Source organism: Carica papaya, chromosome 3 (genome assembly GCF_054855325.1).
Source record: "Carica papaya isolate Zhongbai chromosome 3, ASM5485532v1, whole genome shotgun sequence".
Taxonomy (NCBI): domain Eukaryota; kingdom Viridiplantae; phylum Streptophyta; class Magnoliopsida; order Brassicales; family Caricaceae; genus Carica; species Carica papaya.
This window is the reverse complement of record NC_142311.1, coordinates 23,387,153-23,406,956: the sequence shown is the minus strand read 5'-3', so window position 1 is coordinate 23,406,956 and position 19,804 is coordinate 23,387,153. Positions and strand designations below refer to the sequence as shown.

The 19,804-nt window shown below is 43.1% G+C and overlaps 7 pseudogenes; all 7 read right to left on the bottom strand.

Annotated features, from left to right (window-relative positions):
• Positions 1 to 3,764: 3,764 nt before the first annotated feature.
• On the bottom strand, positions 3,765 to 3,883 carry LOC148266978 (5S ribosomal RNA; annotated as a pseudogene).
• Positions 3,884 to 6,552: 2,669 nt separating this feature from the next.
• Positions 6,553 to 6,671, bottom strand: LOC148266977 (5S ribosomal RNA; annotated as a pseudogene).
• Positions 6,672 to 9,731: 3,060 nt separating this feature from the next.
• LOC148266976 (5S ribosomal RNA) lies at positions 9,732 to 9,850 on the bottom strand (annotated as a pseudogene).
• Positions 9,851 to 10,186: 336 nt separating this feature from the next.
• Positions 10,187 to 10,305, bottom strand: LOC148266975 (5S ribosomal RNA; annotated as a pseudogene).
• A 155-nt stretch (positions 10,306 to 10,460) lies between these two features.
• On the bottom strand, positions 10,461 to 10,579 carry LOC148266974 (5S ribosomal RNA; annotated as a pseudogene).
• A 6,383-nt stretch (positions 10,580 to 16,962) lies between these two features.
• Positions 16,963 to 17,080, bottom strand: LOC148266973 (5S ribosomal RNA; annotated as a pseudogene).
• A 351-nt stretch (positions 17,081 to 17,431) lies between these two features.
• LOC148266972 (5S ribosomal RNA) lies at positions 17,432 to 17,550 on the bottom strand (annotated as a pseudogene).
• Positions 17,551 to 19,804: the final 2,254 nt, after the last annotated feature.

The window sequence follows — 19,804 nt, the reverse complement described above, 5'->3', positions numbered from 1 at the left end:
GCTCGTAATAACACTCTTATCACGTGAAGTATAAATTAATGCACGAAAAAGATTAAAAAAAAATTCTCCAGTGCCGCGACTCATGTTTGCAATTGAACCGGTGGATTGTGGCTAGTGCATTAGTGCTAATAAGATCGCACCCGTACTAATCTGCGCTGCAAATTCATGTGCATCTTCTCCTTCCCTCCCCCCTCCAATCATTTGTTTCACTATGCATATATCTCACCTCAGCTTCTAGTTGTAATGTCAAGCAAAATGTCCCGACGCCTCGACTCATGTCCAGATAAACAGACCGCCTGCCGCACCTTTGTTTTCGTTGTTCTATTATGTAAGATACTGGTAATAACACTCTTAGCACGCAGTGGACTGTAAATGAATGCACAAAAAATATTAAGCGATTCGGCGTTGCGACTCACGACAGTGAATAAACTAACAGAATGTGGCTCTGATCGCGTGTAATGTTTAGCGCCCCGTCTGCAAAAAGACAGGTGCAACACAAAAAACTTCTCAAGATGACACCCATCCTATTACTACTCTCGCCCAAGCACACTTAACTACAGAGTTCTGATGGGATACGGTGATTAGTGCCGTTATGATCGCACCCATACCATTCTGTGCTACAAATACATATATCCTTTCTCGTTCCCTCCCCACTCCCATCATTTGTTTTGTTGTGCGCGCACACTGCACCTCTACTTATAGTTTTAATATCAAACAACATTTTTCAGCGCTTTGACTCACGCCGAGATGAACGAACCGCCCGTTGCACCTTTTTTTTCATTATTATAGTATGTAAGCTGCTCATAATGACACTCTTATCATGTGGTGGATTATAAATGAATGTAAGAAAAATATTAAAATAAATGCTTCGGCGCTGCGACTCACGCTAGTGAATTCATCGGTAGACCGTGGCTCCAGTAGCACATAATGTTTAACCCCCAGTCTGCAAAAAGGCAGGTGTAACACGAGGACATCCCAAGAGGTCACCAATCCTAGTATTACTCTCGCCCAAACATCCTTAATTGTGGAGTTATGATAGAATCTGGTGTGATAGTACTCGTATGATCGCACCCGTTCTATTTTGCACTGCAAATACATATACCCTTTTCTTTCCCTCCCTCCCCCCTCCCATCATTTGTTTTGCTGTGCGCGCTCACCTTACCTTTCCTTCTAATTCTAATATTAAGCGAAATGACCTGACACCTCGACTCACGCCTAGATGAACGGACTGCCCCCTGCACCTCATTTTTGTTATTCTATAATGTATGATGCTCGTAATGACACTTTTATTACGTGGTGAAACATAAATGAATACACAAAAAATATTAAGCAAAATGCCTAGTGCCGTGACTCATGTCAGCGAATAAACCAGCAGACAATGGCTCCGATCATGCGTAATGTTTAACCTTCTATCTGCAAAATAACAGGTGTAGCAAAAGTACTTCCCAAGAGGTCACCCTTACTAGTAGTACTCTCGCCCAAGCACACCTAACTGCGGAGTTCTGATGGGATCCAGTGCATTAAAGCTGGTATGATCGCACCAGTCCATTTTGCATATGCTCGTAATGGCACTCTTATCATGTGGTGGAATATAAATTAATGCACAAAAATTATTAAGCAAAATTCTGTGGCACTGCGACTCATGCCAGCGAATGAACCAGCATATCGTGGCTCCGGTCGCATGTAATATTTAACGCTTTGTCTGCAAAAAGATGAGGTGCAACATTAAGACTTCTTAAAAAGTCACCCATCCTATTACTACTCTTGTCCAAACACGCTTAACTGTGAAGTTCTAATGGGATCTGGTGCATAAGTGCTGGTACGATCGCACCAGTACCATTTTGTGCTACAAATACATACACCCTTTTGCCTCCCCCCCCCCCTTCTGCCATTTGCTTTGTTATGCATACACACCGCACCTCTGCTTCTAGTTCTAATATAGAGCAAAATACCCTGATGCCTCGACTCACACCCAGTTGAACGGACCATACGTCTCACTTTTGTTTTTATTGTTCTACTATGTAAGATACACGTAATGACACTCTTATCTCGTGATGGATTAAAAATGAATGAACCGTCTGCCACACCTCTGTTTTCGTTGTTATACTAATTAAGATTCTCGTAATGACACTCTTATCACGTGGTGGCCTATAAATAAATGCACGAAAAAAGCAAAATACCCCAGCGACGCAACTCATATGGGTGAATAAACTAGCGAACTGTGGCTCTGGTCGTGCATAACCGTTAACACTCGGTCTGCAAAAAGACAAGTGCAACATGAGGACTTCTAAGTAGGTCACCCATCTAGGTACTAATCTCGCCCAAGCACGCTTAACTGTGGAGTTTTGATTGGATATGATGCATTAGTGTTTATATGATCGCAACCTTGCCATTTCGCACTAAAATGCATGTACCCCTAATCATTCCATCCCCCCTCCCATCATTTGTTTCAATGTGCGTGCACACCGCACCTCAGCTTCTAGTTCTTATATTAAGCGAACTGCCCTAGCGCCCCAACTCACGCCTAGATGAACAGATCGCCCGTCGCACCTCTTTTTTCATTTTTCTACTATATAATATGCTCGTAATGACACTCTTATCACGTGGTGGACTGTAAATATATGTAAAAAAAAGATAAAATCAAAATGCTCTGGCACCACAACTCACATTTGTAAATGAACTGGTGGACTGTGGCTCCGGTCACGCGTAACGTATGACGCCCTGTATGAAAAAAAATGTGTGCAACACGAGAACTGTGGAGTTCTGATGGGATCCAGTGCATTAGTGCTGGAATGATCGCACCAGTCCCATTTCCCGTTGTAAATACATATACCCCTTCTCCTTCCTTACCTCCTCCCATCATTTGTTTCACTGTGCACGCACACCGCACCTCTGATATTAGTTCTAATACAAAGCAAAATGCCCCGACACCTCGACTCTTGCCCATATGAACGGACCGCTTGTCAGATCTCTGTTTTCATTGTTCTAATATATAAGATACTAGTAATGACATTCTTATCTCATGATGAATTATAAATGAATTCACGAAAAATATTAAACAAAATGCCCCTGCACTGCCACTCACGCCAACGAATATACAGACTGCCCGTCTCACCTCTTTTTTCGTTGTTCTACTAATTAAGATGCTCGTAATGACAATCTTATCACATGATGGGTTATAAATGAAGGCACAAAAAATAATGAGCAAAATATCCCGTGCCATGACTCATTCGGCAAATAAAGTGGCGGACTGTGGCTCTGGTCGTACATAACATTTAACGCCCCGTCTGTAAAAAGACGGGTGTAACACGAGGACTTCCAAGTAGGTCACCCATCTAAGTACTACTCTTGGTCAAGCACGCTTAATTGTGGAGTTCTAATTGAATCTGGTGAATTAGTGTTGGTATGATCACAACATTCACATTTCACGCTCAAATGCATGTACGCCTAATCATTCCATCCCCTCTCCCATTATTTGTTTTGATTTACCCACACAACACACCTCAGTTTCTATTTGTTATATTAAGCGAAATGCCCCAGTCGCCCAACTCACACCCAGATGAACGGATTGCTCACCACACCTCTTTTTTTATTTTTTTACTATGTAAGATGCTCATAATAACACTCTTATCACATGGTGGACTATAAATGTATGCACAAAAAAGATAAAAAAATTCTTCGACGCCGTGTCTCACGTTTGAGAATGAACTGGTGGATCGTGACTCTAATCGCATATAACGTTTAACACCCTGTACGTAAAAAGACGGATGCAACATGAAGACTTCCTAAGAGGTCACCCATCATAGTACTACTCTCGCCCAAGCACGCTTAACAGTAGAGTTCTGATGGGATCCAGTGAATTAATGCTAGTATGATCACAGTTGTTCCAATTCGCACCGCAAATACATATACCCCTTCTCCTTCCCTCCCCCCTCCCGTCATTTGTTTCGCTGAGCCCACACATTGCGCCTTTGATATTAGTTCTAATATAGAGCAAAATGTCCTCGACCCTTGACTTATGCCAATATAAACGGACCACTCGTCGCACCTCTGTTTGCGTTGTTCTACTATGTAAGATACTCGTAATGATATTCTTATACGTGATGGATTATAAATGAATTCACAAAAAATATTAAACAAAATGCCCCTGCGCTGCGACTCTCGCCAGCGAATGAACCGACGAAACGTGTCTTAGATCACGCGTACCATTTAACACTCCGTCTGCAAAAACAGGGGTGCAAAATGAGGACTGCACAGAAGGTCACTCATCTTAGTACTACCAAGCCGAAGCACGCTTAACTACAGAGTTCTGATGGAATCCAATGCATTAGTGCTAATATGATCGCACCCGTCCCATTCTATGCTGCAAATGCATGTGCCCCTTCTCCTTCCCTCTCCCCTCCCATCATTTGTTTCACTATGCGCGCACACCTCACCTATGCATCTAATTCTAATATCAAACGAATTGCCCTAGTGCCTCGACTCACACCCAAAAGAACAGACCGCTTGCTGCACCTTGTTTTTCGTTGTTCTACTATGTGAGATGCTCGTAATGACACTCATATCATGTGGTAGACTATAAATAAATGCATGAAAAATATTAAGAAAAAAATTCTGACACTACAACTCATGCTGGTGAATGAACCGACAGACTTTGTCTCCGGTCGCGCAAAACGTTTAACGCCCCGTCTGCAAGAAGAAAGATCCAACACAAAGACTTCCCAAGAGATCACCCAACCTAATACTACTCTTGCCCAAGCACACTTAACTGCGGAGTCCTGATGGGATCCAATGAATTTGTGATGGTATGATAGTTCTCGTTCAATTTTGCGCTAAAATACATATACCTCTTCTCCTTCTCTCCCTTCTCCAATCATTTTGTTTCACTGTGCGCGCACACCGCACTTCTATTTTTAGTTCTAATATAGAGCAAAATGCCCCAATGCCTTGACTCATGCTAAGATAAATGGACCGCCCGCCGCACCTCTATTTTCGTTGTTTTACTAAGTAAGATACTCGTAATAACACTCTTATCTCGTAATTAACTATAAATTAATATACGAAAAATACTAAGCAAAATGTCTCAGCACTGCGACTTACACCGGCGGATCGTGTCTTCGATCGCACATAATGTTTAACACCTCTTCCACAAAAAGATAGGTGCAACACGAGGACTTCCTAGGAGCTCACCCATCCTAGTACTAGTCTCGCCCAAGCATGCTTCACTGTGGAGTTCTGGTGGGATTCGGTGCATTAGTGTTGGTATGATCGCACGCGTCTCATTCCGTGCTGCAAATGCATGTGCTCCTTCTCCTTCCTTCCCCCCTCCCATCATTTATTTCACTGTGCACGCACAACTAGCCTCTACTTCTAGTTCTGATATCAAGCGAAATGCCACAACGCCTCGACTCACACCCAGATGAACAGACTGCTCACCACACATCTATTTTCATTGTTCTACTATGTAACATACTCATAATGACACTCTTATGACGTGATGGAATATAAATGAATGCACGAAAAATATTAAGCAAAATACCCCGACGCTGCGACTCATGCCAGCAAATGAACCAGTGGATAGTATCTCCCATCGTGAATAAAGTTTAATGTCTCGTTCGTAAAAAGACGGGTGCAACAAGAAGACTTCCCAAAAGGTCACCCATCCTAGTACTACTCTCGCACAAAGATGCTTAACTGTAAAGTTTTGAATCGATCGGGTGCATTAGTGCTGGTATGATCGCACCCGTCCCGTTCTGCGCTATAAATATATGTACCCCTTCTTCTTTCCTCCCCCCTCTCATCATTCGTTTTGTTGTGCGTGCACATCGTACCTCTATTTCTGGTTTTAATATCAAGTGAAAGGGCCTGGCAGCTTGATTCATGCCTAGATGAACAGACTGCCCGCCGTACCTTATTTTTTGTTGTTCTACTATATAAGATGCTTGTGACGACACTCTTATCACGTGGAGAACTATAAATGAATGCACGAAAAGTATTAAACAAAAAGTCCTGGTACTGCTACTCATGCCGGTGGACTATGACTCTTGTCAAGCATAATGTTTAACGCCCCGTCTGTAAAAATACGGGTATAACTTGATGACTTCCCAAAAGGTCACCTATCCTAGTACTACTCTCGCCCCAGCAAGCTTAATTGTAGAGTTATGATGGGATCCAAGGCATTAGTGCTAGTATAATCGCACCCGTCCCATTTTATGCTGTAAATAAATATACTCCTTCTCCTTCCCTTCCCCCTCCTGTTATTTGTTTCGCTGTGAGCGCACAGTGCACCTCTACTTCTATTTCTATTATCAAGTGAAATGCTTCAGTGCCTCGACTCATGCTCAGATGAACAGACCGCCCGCTGTATCTCTGTTTTCATTGTTCTACTATGTAAGATGCTCGTAATGACAGTCTTATCACGTAGTGGAGTATAAAATATTTCACAAAAAATATTAAACAAACTGCCCTGTTGCTACGACTCACGTTTGCGAATGAACCAACGGACCGTGACTACAGTCGTGCATAATGTTTAATGTTCCATCCATAAAAAGAAAGGTGCAACACGAGTACTTTTCAGGAGGTCACCCATCCTTGTACTACAATCGCCAAAGCACGCTTAGATGCAGAGTTCTGATGGGATACGGTATATTAGTGCTGGTATGATTGCACCTTTCCCATTTTGCAGTGCAAATGCATGTGCCCCTTCTTTTTCCATCCCTCCTCCCATAATTTATTTCTCTTTGCGTGCACACCTCACCTCTGCTTCTAGTTCTAATATCAAGCAAAATGATCCGACGCCTCAACTCATGCTCAGATGAACGGACTACTCGCCGCACCTCTTTTTTTGTTGTTTTACTAATTAAGATGCTCATAATGACACTCTTATCATGTGATGGACTATAAATGCATGCAAGAAAGAAAAATGCCCCGGTACTACGACTCACGCAGCACCTCTACTTCTAATTCTAATATCAAGTGAACACCCCGATAGCTCGACTCATGCCCAGATGAACAAACTGCCCGCTGCACCTCATTTTTTGTTATTCTACTATATAAAATGCTAGTAATGATACTCTAATCACGTGATGGACTATAAATTAATGCACAAATAATATTAAGTAAAATTATCTGGTGCCAGTACTCACATTTTTGAATGAACCGACAGACCATGGCTCATTACGTAACGTTTAAAGCCCTGTGTGTGAAAAGACAGGTGCAACACGAGAACTTCCCAGGAGGTCACCTATCCTATTACTAATCTTGCAGAAACACGATTAATTTTGGACTTCTAATTTCATCTGGTGCATTAGTGCTAGTATGATCACCCCACTCCCATTCCGCGCTGTAAATACATATACCGCTTCTCTTTCCCTCATCCTCCCATCATTTGTTTTGCTGTGCGCGAAAACTACACTTCTACTTCTAATTTTAGTATAGAGCAAATTACCCCGTTGTGTCGACTCATGCCTAGATTAATAGACCACCCGCCGCACCTCTGTTTTTATTGTTCTACTATGTAAGATGCTCGTAATGATACTCTTATCCCGTGATAGATTATAAATAAATGCATAAAAAATATTAAGCAAAATGACCAGGTGTCGCGACTCACGCCGGTAAATGAACCGGCGGACCGTGTCTCTAGTTGTGCGTAATGTTTAACGCCCCATCAGCAAAATGACGAATGCAACATGAGGAATCCCCAGGATCACACATCCTAGTACTACTCTCGCCCAAACATGATTAACTACACAATTCTGATAAGATCCAGTGCATTAGTGCTGGTATTATGGCACCCATTCCATTTCGCGCACCAAATACATATACCCCTTCTCCTTCCCTTCCTACTCCCGTCATTGTTTCCCGGTGTGCGCACACCGCATCTCTACTTCTAGTTCTAATATAGAGTGAAATGCCCCGATGCCTCGACACATGCCCAGATGAACGGATCGTCCGCTGCAACTCTATTTTTGTTGTTCTACTATGTAAGAAACTAGTAATGACACTCTTTTCACGTGGTGGACTATAAATGAATTCACGAAAAATATTAAGCAAAATACCCCAGCGTGGCGACTCATGCCGGTGGACTGTGGTTCCAGTCGCACGTGACATTTAACTCCTTGTTCGCAAAAAGATGGGTATAAAATGAGGACTTTCCAGGAGGTCACACCCATGCTAGTAGTACTCTCGCCCAAGCACGCTTAATTGTGGGGTTATGATTGGATCCGATGCATTAGTGTTGGTATGATTGTACCTGTTCCATTATGCGCTGCAAATACCTATACCCCTTCTCTTTCCCTCCCCCTCTCCCGTCATTTGTTTCGTTGTGCGCGAATACCGCACCTCTACTTCTGGTTATAATATCAAGGGAAATGCCTCGGTGACTCGACTCATGCCAAGATGAACGAACCACCCGCCAAAACTCGTTTTTCATTGTTTTACTATGTAAAATAATCATAATTACACTCTTATCACGTGGTGGATTATAAATGAATGCACAAAAAATATTAAGCAAAAGGCCCCTGAGCTGTTATTGATGCTGGCAAATTGTGGCTCTGGTCGCGCATAACGTTTAACGCCCTGTCTGCAAAAAAATGGATGCAACATGAGGTCTTCCCTGGAGGTCACCCACCTAGTACTAGTTTTGCCCAAGCATGCTTAACTGCAGAGTTCAGATGGGATCCGGTGCATTAGTGTTGATGGGATCGCACCCACCCTATTTTGCACTATAAATACATCTACCTATTCTCCTTCCTCCCCCCTCCCATCACTTATTTTGCTATGTGCATACACCGCACCTCTGCTTCTATTTCTAATATCAAGCGAAATGCTCCGGTGGCTCGACTCATGCCTAGTTGAATAGACCATTTGTCACGCCTCATTTTTCGTTGTTTTACTATGTAAGATGCTCGTAATAACACTCTTATCACATAGTGAATTATAAATGAATGCACGAAAAATATTAAGCAAAATGTTCTAGCGCCGTGACTCACATTTGCGAATGAATCGGTAGACCATGGCTCCAGTCATGAGTAACACTTAATGCCCCATCTGTAAAAAGATGGATGCAAAATGAGGACTTCCAAGAAGGTCACCCATCCTAGTACTACTCTCGCCCAAGCACGCTTAACTGTTAAGTTTTGATGGGATCTGGTGCATTACTGCTGATATGATCGCACCCATCCTATTCTGCACTGCAAATACATATACCCCTTCTCGTTTCCGCCCCCTTCCAATCATTTGTTTCACTGTACGTGCACACTTCACCTCTACTTCTAGAGAACTTCCTAGGTGGTCACCCATCTTAGTACTACTCTCATACAAACATGCTTAGTTGTGGAGTTCTGATGAGATCCGTTGCATTAGTGCTAGTATGATCGCACTCGTCCCATTTCGTGCTGTAAATGCATATACCCCTTCTCCTTCCCTTCCCCTTCTCGTCATTTGTTTCGTTGTGCATGCAAATCACATGTCTACTTCTAGTTCTAATATCAACCAAAATACCCTGGCACCTTGACTTACGCCTAGATTAATGGATCACTCGCCGCACCTCTGTTTTCATTGTTCTACTATGTAAGATACTCATAATGAGACTCTTATCATATGGTTGACTATAAATGAATGCATGAAAAATACAGAGCAAAATACCTCAGCATCTGACTCACGTTTGCGAAAGAGCCGGTGGACCATGGCTTCAGTCGCAAGTAACGTTTAACGCCCCATTTACAGAAAGACGGGCACAACACGAGGACTTCTCAGGAGATCACCCATACTAGTACAACTCTCGCCCAAGCACGCTTCACTTCGAAGTTCTTATGAGATCTGGTGAATTAGAGCTGGTATGAACGTACCCGGTCAATTCTACGCTGCAAATACGTATATCCCTTCTCCTTTCCTCCTCCTTCCGTCATTTGTTTTGCTGTGCGCGCACACCGTACCTTTTATTCTAGTTTTAATATCAAATAAAATGCCCTAGCGCCTCGACTCACGCACAGATGAACAGACCGCTCATCGTACCTCATTTTTTGTTATTCTACTATATAAAATGCTCATAATGATAGTCTTATCACGTAGTGGACTATAAATGAAAGTACAAAAAATATTAAGCAAAATGCCCCAACGCCTCGACTTAAGTCAGTGACTGTGGCTCTGGTCGCGCGTAACTTTTAACGCCTGGTCCGTAAAAAGACGGGTGCAATATAGGAACTTCTCAAGAGGTCAGCCATCCTAGTACTACTCTAGCCCAAGTACTCTTGACTGCAAAGTTTTGATGGAATTCAGTGCATTAGTGCTGGCATGATCGCACCAGTCCAATTTTGTAATGCAAATACATATACCCGTTTTCTTTCCTTCCCCCCTCCTGTCATTTATTTCATTGTGTGCGCACACCGCATCTCTACTTCTAGTTCTAATATCAAGTGAAATGCACCAGTGCCTCATTTAACGCTCTTTCCCCAAAAATATGGGTACAACACAAGAAGTTTTTAGGAGGTCACCCATTTTATTACTACTCTCGCCCAAGCACGCTTAACTTCAGAGTTCTTATGGGATCCAATGAATTAGTGCTGGTATGATCGTACCTGTTCTATTTTGCATTGCAAATACATATAGCCCTTCTCCTTCCCTCCCCCCTCCCATCATTTGTTTCGCTGTGCACGTACACTGCACCTTTGCTTTTAATTCTAATATTAAACAAAATGCCTCGACAGCTTGACTAATGCCCAGGTGAACAGACCACCTGTCGCGCCTAGTTTTTCATTATTCAACTATGTAAGATGCTCGTAATGATACTCTTATCACGTGGTGGACTATAAATGAATACACACAAAATATTAAGCAAAATGCCTTGGTGCTGCAACTCACATTTGAGAATGAAATTGCGGATTGTTGTTTTGGGCGCGGGTAACATTTAATGCTTCATGTGCAAAAAAATATGTGCAACATGAGGACTTTCAAAGAGGTAACCCATCCTAGTACTACTCTTAACTAGGCACGCATAACTGCGGAATTCTGATAGGTTCCGGTGGATTAGTGCTGGTATAATCGCACCCCTTCCATTACGCGTTGCTAATACATGTGCCCCTTCTCCTTCCCAACCCCCTCCCATCATTTTTTTTGTTGTGCGCGCACACCTCACCTCTGCTTCTAGTTCTACTATCAAGTGAAATGCCCTAGCGCCTCGATTTATGCTCAGATGAACGAAAAACCTGCTGTACAACTATTTTCGTTGTTCTACTATTTAAGATGCTAGTAAGGACACTCTTATTCTGATGAATGAAATGGCGGACCGTGGCTCCGGTTGCACGTAATGTTTAATGCCCCGTTTTTAAAAAGATGGGTGCAACATGAGAATTTCCCAAGAAGTCACCTATCTTAGTACTATTCTTGCCCAAGCACGCTTAACAGGGGAGTTTTGATGGGATCCGATGAATTAGCATTGGTATGATCGCACCCTTTCAATTTTGCGCTCAAATGCATGTACCCCTACTCCTTCCCTCCCCCCTCTTATCATTTGCTTCAATGTGCGCACACACCGCACCTCTGCTTCTAGTTCAAATATCAAGCGAAATGCCACAGCACCTCGACTCACGCCCAGATGAACGGACTGCCCTCTGCACCTTTGTTTTCATTGTTCTATTATCTAAGATACTCGTAATGACACTCTTATCTAGTGATGGAGTATAAATTAATACACAAAATATATTAAGCAAAATATCCCAGCGCCACGACTCACGTCGGCGAATGAACCTGCGGATCGTGTCTTCGGTCGCGCATAATGTTTAATGTCCTATCCGTAAAAAAATAGGTACAACATGAGGACTTCCAAGGAGTCACCCATCATAGTACTACTTTTGCCCAAGCACACTACATGACGGTGTTCTGGTGGGATCTGGGGCATTAGTACTGGTAAGATCGCATCCGTCCCATTTCGCGCTACAAATGCATGTGCCCCTTCTCTTTCACTCCCATCTCCCATCATTTGTTTCACTATACGCGCACACCTCACCTTTGCTTCTAGTTCTAATATCAAGTGAAATGCCCCAATGTCTCGAGTGAAGTGTAGATGAACGGACCGCCCGCTGCACTTCTATTTTCATTGTTCCACAATTTATGATTCTCGTAATGACACTCTTATCATGTGGTGGACTATAAATGAATGCACGAAAAATATTAAGCAAAATGTTTCAGCTCCACGATTCAGATTTGCGAATGAACCGGCGAACCATGACTCTGGTCGCGCGTAACATTTAACACTGCATCCACAACAAGATGGAATCAACACAAGGACTTCCCAGGAGGTCACCCATCTTAGTGCTACTCTCGCCCAAGCACGCTTAGCTGCAAGTTCGAACGGGATCCAATGCATTAATGGTTGTAAGATCGCACTTGTTCTATTTTGTGCTGCAAATGCATGTGCCCCTCCCCCCATCATTTGTCTCGTTATGCGCGCACACTGCACCTCTCCTTCTAGTTCTAATATCAAGTGAAATGCCCCGACACCTCGACTCACGCCCAGATGAACGAACCGCCCGTCGTAGCTCTACTTTTATTGTTCTACTATGTAAGATACTCGTAATGACACTCTTATCACGTAGTGGGTTGTAATTGAATGCACAAAAAATATTAAGCGAAATGCCCCGGCCCCGTGACTCACGTTTGCGAATGAATTAACGAACCGTCGTTTCAGTCCTGCATAACATTTAACACCTAGTCAACAAAAAAAAGGGTGCAACATGAAGACTTTTCAGGAGGTTACCCATTCTAGTACTACTCTCACCCAAGCATGCTTAATGTAGAGTTCTGATGGGATCCGATAAATTAGTGCTAGTATGATCAGACTCGTTCTATTCTGCACTGCAAATACATATACCCCTTCTCCTTCCCTCCCCCCTCCCGTCATTTGTTTCGCTGTGCGCGCATAGCGCACCACTATTTCTAGTTCTAATATAAAGCAAAATACCTCGGCGCCACGACTCATGCCCATATGAATGGATCGCCTACCGCACATCTATTTTTGTTGTTCTACAATGTAAGATACTCGTAATGAAACTCTCATTTTGTGATGGACTATAAATGAATGCACGAAAAATATTAAACAAAATGCCCCTGCACCACAACTCACTTCCGCAAATGAACTGGTGGACCGTGTCTCCAGTCGCACGTAACATTTAACGCCCAATCCGAAGAAAGACGGGTGCAACATGATAACTTTCAAGGAGGTCAACCATCTTAGTACTACTCTTGCCCTAGCACACTTAACTGCAGAGTTCTTATGGGATTTGATGCATTAGTGCTGGTCTAGTCACACCCGTCCCATTTCGCGCTGCAAATGCATGTGCCCCTTCTCCTTCCCTACCCCTATCATCATTTGTATCATTATACACGCACTCCTCACCTCTACTTTTAGTTCAAATATAAAGCAAAATGTCCCAGCACCTCGACTCACGCCCATATGAACGGACTGCCTGCTTCACCTCTGTTTTTGTTGTTGTACTGATTAATATGCTTGCAGTGACACTCTTATCGTGCGGTGGAGTATAAATGAATGCATAAAAAATATTAAAAAAAATGCCCTGGCGCTGCGACTCATGTCGGTGAATGAACTGACAGACAGTGGCTCTGGTCGCGAGTAACGTTTAACTTTCCGTTTGAAAAAAAAGGGTGTAACATGAGAAATTCCTATGAGGTCACCAATTCTAGTACTACTCTCGCTCAAGCACGCTTAACTGCGGAGTTTTGATAGAATCTGGTGCATTAGTGCTCGTATGATCACGCCTATCTAATTTTGCTCTGCCAATCCATGTACCCCTTCTCCTTCCCTCCCCCCTCCCATCATTGTTTTGCTGTGCCCGCACATCGCACCTCTGTTTTATGTTCTGATGCCTCGACACACGCCCAGATGAGCAGATCACCCGCCGTACCTCTATTATCATTATTCTACTATGTAAAATACTCGTAATGACACTCTTATCACGTGGTGGGTTATAAATGAATGCACAAAAAATATTAGGCAAAATGCACCGACGCCGCGACTCATGTTTGTGAATGAACCAGTGGACCATGATTACGATAGCGCGTAATGTATAATGCCCAATCTACATAAAAAAGGGTGCAACACGAGGACTTCCCAGGAGGTCGCCCATCCTAATACTACTCTCACCCAAGCATGCTTAACTGTGGAATTTTGATTGGAGCCGGAGCATTAGTTCTTATATGATGGCACCTGTTCCATTCCATACTGCATATACATATACCCTTTCTACTTCTCTCCCCCTCTCCCATCATTTGTTTCGCTCTGTGTGCACACTGCATCTCTGGTTTTAGTTCTAATATCAATTGAAATGCCTCGACGCCTCGACTCACGCCCAGATGAACGAACCGGTCGCTGCACCTTTATAAGATGCTTGTAATGGCATTCTTATCACGTGGTGGACTTTAAATGAATGCACGAAAAAGATAAAGCAAAATATCTCGGCACTGCAATTCACGTTTGTGAATGAACTAGCAGATCATAGCTCTGGTCGCACGTAACGTTTAATGCCCCATCCACAAAAAAACTTGTGCAACACGAGAACTTCCCAGGATGTCACCCATCCTAGTATTACTCTCACCCAAGAATGCTTAACTGCGAAGTTCGATAGAATCCCATGCATTAGTGCTAGTATGATCGCACCCCTTCCATTCCATGCAACAAATACATATATCCCTTCTCCTTCCCTCCCTTCTCCCGTCATTGTTTTCATTGTGCGTGCAAACTGCACCTTTGTTTCTAGTTCTAATATCAAGCGCAATGGCTCGGCACCTCGATTCACACCCAGATTAAAGAACCGCCCGCTGCATCTCATTTTTCATTGTTCTACTTTATAAGATACTCGAAATGACACTCTTATCACGTGGACTATAAATGAATGCATAAAAAAGGTAAAGTAAAATGCCCCAACGTCGCGACTCACGCTGGCGAATGAATCGGTAGACCGTGGCTCCCATCACGCGTAACGTTTAACGCCCTATCTGTAAAAAGATGGGTGCAACATGAGCATTTCCCAGGAGGTCACCCCATCCTAGTACTACTTTCACCCAAGCATGCTTAACTACAGAGTTATGATGGGATCCGGTGCATTAGTGCTAATATGATCGCGCCCATCCCATTTCGCATTGCAAAATACATGTACCCCTTCTCGTTCCCTCCCCCCTCCCATCATTTATTTCGCTGTGCGTGCACATCACACCTTTGCTTATAGTTTTAATATGAAGCAAAATGTCCTGGCACCTCGACTCATGCCCAGATGAACGAACCGCCTACCATACCTCTCTTTTGGTTGGTTTACTATTTAAGATGCTCGTAATGACACTCTTATCATGTGGTGGACTATAAATGAATGCTCAAAAAATATTAAGCAAAATGCCCTGGTGCACATCACTCCTCTTCTTCTAGCTCTAATATCAAGCGAAATGCCTCGGTGGCACGACTCATGCCCAGATGAATGGATCACCCCTCGTACTTCGGCATCGCAACTCACGACGGCGGACTATGGTTCTCGTCGTGTGTAATGTTTAATGCCCCATCAGAAAGAAAAAGAGTTCAATAGGATGATTTCCCAAAAGGTCACCCATCCTAAACTACTCTCGCCCTAGCACGCTTCACTGTGGAGTTCTGATGGGATCTGGTTCATCAATGCTTATACAATCGCACCCGTACCATTTCGCGCTGTACATACATATACCCGTTCTCCTTCCCCCCCTCCCATCATTTGTTTCGTTGTGCGCACATGCCACATTTATGCTTCTAGTTCTAATGTAGAGCGAAATGCCCCGGTGCCTTGACTCAGCCTAGATTAACAGACTGCTCGCTGCACCTCTGCTTTCGTTATTCTGCTATATAAGACACTCATAATGACACTATTATCTCCTGATGGATTATAAATAAATGCACAAAAAATAATAACCACAATGCCCTAGCACCGCGACTCACGTTGGTGAATGAGCTGATGGATCGTGTCTCCGGTCACGTATAAAGTTTAATGCCCCATCTGCAAAAAAATGAGTGCAACACGAGGACTTCCCAGGAGGTAACACATCCTAGTACTACTCTTGCCCGAGCACGATTAACTGCGGAGTTCTAATGTCCAATGCATTAGTGCTAGTATGATCGCATTCGTTCCATTTTGCACTGTAAATATATATATCCCTTCTCCTTCCCTCCTTACTCCTAACATTTATTTCACTATACATGCACACTGCACCTCTACTTCTAGTTCTAATATCAAGCAAAATGCCTCAGTGCCTCAACTCACGCCCAGATGAACGGACTACCCGCCGTACCTCTGTTTTCATTGTTCTACTATGTAAGATATTCATAATAACACTCTTATCACGTGATGGACTATAAATGATTGCACGAAAAATAGTAAGTAAAATTCTCCTGCACCGTGACTCACTTTTACGAATGAACCGGAAGAACTTGGCTCCGTTCGCGTGTAATGTTTAACGTCCCTGTATGCAAAAGAAGGGTATAACACGAGAACTTCCGAGGAGGTCACACATCCTAGTAGTACTCTCACCCAAGCACGCTTAACTATGAAGTTCTGATGGGATCCAGTGCATTAGTACTGGTATGATTGTAATTTTTCCATTCTGTACTACAAACACATATTTCCCTTCTCCTTCCCTTCCCCCTTCTGTTATTTGTTTCGCTGTACACACACATCGCACCTCTACTTCAAGTTCTAATATCAAGCAAAATGCCCAAACACCTCGACTCATGCCCAGATGAATGGACTGTTTGCCGTACCTTATTTTTCATTGTTCTAATATGTAAGATACTCATAATGAAGCTCTTATCATGTTGAGAACTATAAATAAATGTACAAAAAGTATTAAGTAAAATGCCCCAGCACCGCACCTCATGCCGGCAGACTGTGGCTCCAGCCGTGAGTAACATTTAACGCCCTGTCTGCAAAAAGACAGGTACAACACAAGAAATTCCTAGGAGATCACCATCCTAGTACTACTCTCGCCCAAGTACGCTTAACTGTGAAGTTCTAATGGGATCTAGTGCATTAGTGCTGGTATGATCGCACTCTTACCATTTTCGCACTGCAAATGCATGTGCCCCTTCTCCTTCCCTCCCCCCTCCCGTTATTTCTTTTACTGTGCATGCACACCGCACCTCTGCTTCTAGTTCTAATTTATAGTGAAATACCCTAGTGCCTCGACTAACGCTTAGATGAACAGACTGCCAGCCACTCCTCTATTTTTGTTATTCTATTTTGTAAGATACTTGTAATGACACTCTTATCTTGTGATGGACTAATCATGAATGCACAAAAAATATTAAGCAAAATGCCCTAGCGACACGATTCGCGCAAGCGAATGAACCGGCTAATCATGGCTTCAGTCGAGCGTAATTTTTAGCGTCTTGTTTGCAAAACAACGGGTGCATTACGAGAATTTTCCAGGAGGTCACCCATCTAAGCACTACTCTCGTCCAAGCACGCTTAACTGTGGAGTTATGATAGGATCCGGTGCATTAGTGTTGGTATGATCGCACCCTTCCTATTTCACGCTGAAATACATATACCCCAACTCATTCCCTCACCCCTCCCGCCATTTGTTTCACTGTGCGTGCACACCTCACTTCTTCTTCTAGTTCTAATATTAAGTGAAATGCCCCGATGCCTCAACTCATGCCCAGATGAATGGATTGCCCGTCACACCTTTTATTTCATAGTTCTACTATGTAAGATGCTTGTAATGACACTCTTATAAATAAATGCACGAAAAAGATAAAGCAAAATGCCCCAGTGTCACGACTCACATTTGCGAATGAATTGGTGGATCGTGGCTCTGGTCGAGCATAACGTTTAACACCCTATCTGTAAAAAGACAGGTGCAATATGAGGACTTGCTAGGAGGTCACCCATCTAAGTACAAATCTCGCCTAAATGAACAGATCACCCGTCACACTTCTTTTTTCATTGTTCTACTATGTAAGATGCTTGTAATGACACTTTTATAAATGAATGCACAAAAAAGATAAAGCAAAATACCCTAGTGTCACAACTCACGTTTGCGAATGAACTAGTGGATCATGGCTCCAGTCGAGCATAACGTTTAACGCCCTATCCGTAAAAAGACGGGTGCCACATGAGGACTTGTCAGGAGGTCACCCATCTAAGTACAAATCTCGCCCAAGCACGCTTAATTGTGGAGTTCTTATGGGATTTAGTGCATTAGTGTTGGTATGACCGCCCTCCCCATTTCGCGCCAAATGCATGTACCCCTACTCATTCCCTCCACCCTCCCATCATTTGTTTCAATATGCGTGCACACCACACCTCTGCTTTTTATTCTAATATTAAGTAAAATGCCACGATGCCTCAACTCATGCCATGATGAACAGATTGTCTGCCGCACCTCTTTCTTCATTGTTCTACTATATAAGATACTGGTAATCACACTCTTAGCTAATGATGGACTATAAATAAATGCACGAAATATATTAAGAAAAATTCCTCAGCACTGCGACTCACGTTGGCAAATGAATTAGCAGATCGTATCTCCAGTTGCGCATAACGTTTAATGCCCCGTTCGCAAACAGACCAGTGTAACATGAAGAATTCCCAAGATCACCCATCCTAGTACTACTCTCTACCTAGCACAATTAACTGCAGACTTCTGATAGGATCCAATGCATTAGTACTGGTATGATCGCACCCGTCCCATATCGCGCTGTAAATACATCTAACCCTTCTCCTTCTCTCTCCCCTCCTGTCATTTGTCTTGCTGTGCGTGCACATCACACCTCTACTTCTAGTTTTAATATAGAATGAAATTTCCTGGTGCATCAACCCACGCCTAGATGATCGGACCTCCTGCCGCAGCTCTATTTTTGTTGTTCCACTATGTAAGACACTCATAACGACACTCTTATCACGTGGTGGACTATAAATGAATGAATGAAAAAGATAAAGCAAAATGCCCTGGCGCTGCAACTCACGCTGGGGAATGAACTGGCGGACCATGGCTCCTATTATGCGTAATGTTTAACACCCCATCCTCAAAAAGACAGGTATAACATGAGGACTTCTGAGGAGGTCACCCATCCTAGTACTACTCTCGCCCAAGCACACTTAACTACAAAGTTCTGATGGGATCTTGTGCATTAGTGTTGGTATGATCACAATAATTCCATTTTGTGCTGCAAATGCATGTGCCCCTTCTCCTTCCCTTCCCCTTCCCATCATTTGTTTCACTGTGTATGCACACCTCACCAATTCTTCTAGTTCTAATATAGAGCAAAATGCCCCGGCATCTTGATGAACCCAGATGAACGAACTGCCCGCTGCACCACTGTTTTTAATGTTCTACTATATAAAGTACTAGTAATGACACTCTTATCTCGTGATGGACTATAAATGAATGCATGCAAAATATTACGTAAAATGCCCAGCGCCGCAACTCACGCTGGTGAATGAACCGAAAGCGTGTTGTGATGGGATCTGGTGCATTAGTGTTTGTATGATCAAAGCCATCCCATTATGTGCTACAAATACATATAACCCTTCTCCTTTTCTGCCCCCTCCATCATTTGTTTCATTGTGCACGCACACTGCACCTCTGCTTCAAGTTCTAATATCAAGCGAAATGCTCCAGCACCTCGACTCATGCTAAGTAAAATAGACCGCCCGCTGCACCTTTATTTTCATTGTTCTACTATTTAAAATACTCATAATAACACTCTTATCACATGGTGGACTATAAATAAATGCACGAAAAATATAAAGTGACTCAGTGCCGTGAGTCA